The following is a 3239-nucleotide window of genomic DNA, read 5'->3' on the forward strand; positions in this document are numbered from 1 at the left end:
ACAGCATGTGGGAATAGATCACAGTGTAACACAGCATGTGGGAATAGGTCACAGTGTAACACAGCAGGCTGGAATAGATCACAGTGTAACTGCACCTAGACCTTTTCATATATCACAGAGAAGGCTGAGCACAGAGCGAGACGAGAGCCAGAAGCATGTCTGAACACTCAGAAATTAAATCTTTCTTATATAAATAAAACATTACAGGATTAAACAGAAAGTATCTGCTGCAGACTGTGTCATACGATGTCTCTAAAAATTATTTATGTTCCATTATTTGTTTCAAATCTGTACCAGCAGTAAATCTTAAAACTTTGTAAAGTTAGAGAATTTCTTCTCAATCCATAGGTAAGCAGTGTTGAGTAAAAACTTAGTTTAGTAATCATAAATATGATCTCAGTATACACACGTAATGACAGGACAAAATAGTTTCTCTCTCTGGGAAGCTTAAACTCTTTGCCAGAACTGAAGCATACTGTTCAGACAGAGGCAACATCAGACCAAGATACAGATTTTCAAAAAGCTAATCTCATGAGATATTTTTGTTTTTTTTCTTTTCTTTATTTTTCTTACCCTCATTACTTATCAAGGCACACATTTGTGGATTTATCTCGAAATAGTTGGACAAAAATTGGGAGGCCATCTCTGTTTCTTGCTATCAATATAAAATCCATCCAACTTAAGGTATAGTGTTTAGGTATACCTTTCTATAATTAAAGGAAAGATATAATAAAATGAAGCACTTCTCTTGATGGTTTGGAAAGTGTGCTATGGCTTAAGTATATATGTGTGGCATTCATGGACATATAAGTGCATGCTCATATCTTTATGTGTGCACAACATACACATGCTTTTGCGAGTGTATACTGCTTGTACACTTGTTGCTTGTATGCTTTGTATGCTTTGTATGCTTTGTATGCTTTGTATGCTTTCTGAGCCTACAAACTGATATCTCATGTCTTCCTCTTTTATTCTTCTTATGATATATTGAAACAGAGTCCCTCACTTGAATCAAAGGTATACTGACCTGTCTAGTCCAGCTACTCAGACATCTCCATTTACCCTGTATTAATAGGCTCTGAGGATCTGATTCTCTATTCAGGTGAAAGGACTCCTGAGATCAGCTCCTTTACCCACTGAGCCAACAGCTGTATGGTGTTTTTTGTTTGTTTGTTTTGTTTTGCTTTGGTTCTATTTTGTTGTTGTTGTTGTTGTTGTTATTGGTACTGATCCAAATCTATAGCTGTATAAGTACAGCCTCCAGCTTGCTATTGGGTTGCATTCTTGCAGTACACTGAAGTAACCAAGCTACAATTTTTATGTGAAAAATCTTCTGTTATGGTTTCACTTTCTAATCTGTCCATAGAGATCCAGTACTGCTTTGCCACTTTAATGGTCAAATACTGTCTAGCAGAAAGTTAGAGGTAGTGGCTAAATTCGTTAGAAAGAGTCAGGGCCTGGAGGAAGGTGTAAAGACTTTCTGTTGTGGAACTGGGAACTGTGGGACTATTCGACGTAATATTTTGATTATATTAACACTAATGAGATAAGCCCAGTTCCATGACCAGCATGACATTCTGTGGCCTGTGGAGAATACATATAGGAGAATAAAGTGAGAGTTCATGTTGGGAAAGGAGGAAACTCCAGATTATGCCTAAAAACTGATCTTTAGATTCTTATTATTCCAGAGAAATTATTCTTTTCCATGGCTATGGATGAGAATTTCTCAATGACTACAAATTTCAATGCATCACTCTGTGAAGGAGTTAGCAGAAAGAAAAGGCAGTTAGCATAATGTGTTAGCATAGTTTCTGTGAGAATGTAGTGTTTACATTCTGATTCTCATTTCTGATTACAGAGAAGTTTCTAAAAGGCTGATGTTGTATCACTCTAAAGTGATTTTGCTCGAGTTTAGAAGTTTGTTTGAACTGTTTTTTTTCTTCCTTCAACAATATTTTTATTGAGTCTTTGGTAATTTCACATTACGCACCCAGATCACAGACACTTTCTATTTCTTCCATCAGTTCTTCCATGTCTTCCCCCACATTGTGATCTCCCCTCCAAAACCAAAACTAAAACAAACAAAAAGTCAGAGTCTAATTTATGTTATGGAGCTCATGGAGCATGGTCATTAGTAACTCTGTGGTTCCACAGGCCATTCACATCAACATGATTCCCCATCCCCATCCCAGGTAGCAAAACCTGATCACGTCATCAAGGGGATAGTCGGCAGCATAGACTACATATATCCACATGGATCTCGGGTTTCATCATGACCTGAGACAGCAGCACCAACCACTGACACCCACATGGTCTTGGGGGCCATCAAGAATCATGGTGGTCCTTTTAGGAAGAACAATCCTCAAAGTGAACTACTCCTCATCTGGGGCCTTCTTTGTTGCCTAGACCCAGGGTTTATTTAATGGTCAGTTTGGAGTCAAAAGGCCATGGAGGGACTACTGAGAACCAAAGAGAAAATGCAGGATGTGAAGTCCTTGTCCTAGGTGAGCTTAGTAGTGATTGATACTCAGAGAGGTTATTCAATTAACGTAAAAATAAAGATCTTGTGTGCTCAGTGCTTCAATATGTCTTAAAAGAAGAAAAATGCATATAAAACTAATTGTTTATAATATAGAATGAACATCATATTTTGTGATTGCTTATAAGAAAAAGCTGCAATTACTTGAGTCGATGAAAAGGGATTTTGTCTGATTTCATTACATAGGAAACACATGGGCTGGTCTTTGCCTCAAGTGCAACTGAAGCATCTGAAACAAGGAGAAAGCCAGCTCTATCCTAGGTATGAGGAATCAAAGTGGGAAGGTGTATTTTACATGATATATGTCCTGTTCGTTGGCACCTCATGCTAGATGTAAAGTTGTGAGGAAAGAAGTAAGATTCTTATATTTAAAACCAAGCCATAAAACCTAGGGAGACAATGAGGAACCTAACAATGAAAAAAAAAAAAGATTTACTGAGGCTGAATAGATTCTATTTTTACTCTTAAATAATTTTAGGTTCATATGTATTTATCTTAAATAATAGAGTGAGAACCACATACATTTTACCTGTCTTCTCCAATTCTAATGATTTACCAAACTGTAGCAGAATTTCACAAGTTAAATACTGAAATACTCACAGTCCAGGAACAGAACACTTCCAGCACCTTATGGGTCTCTGCTATTGACTTCCAGAGAACAAACAGTTTTCTTGCCCTCATCCTTAAGACATAGCTAACA

The sequence above is a fragment of the Grammomys surdaster genome, unplaced genomic scaffold, assembly GCF_004785775.1.
Source record: "Grammomys surdaster isolate TR1022 unplaced genomic scaffold, NIH_TR_1.0 198, whole genome shotgun sequence".
Taxonomy (NCBI): Eukaryota; Metazoa; Chordata; class Mammalia; order Rodentia; family Muridae; genus Grammomys; species Grammomys surdaster.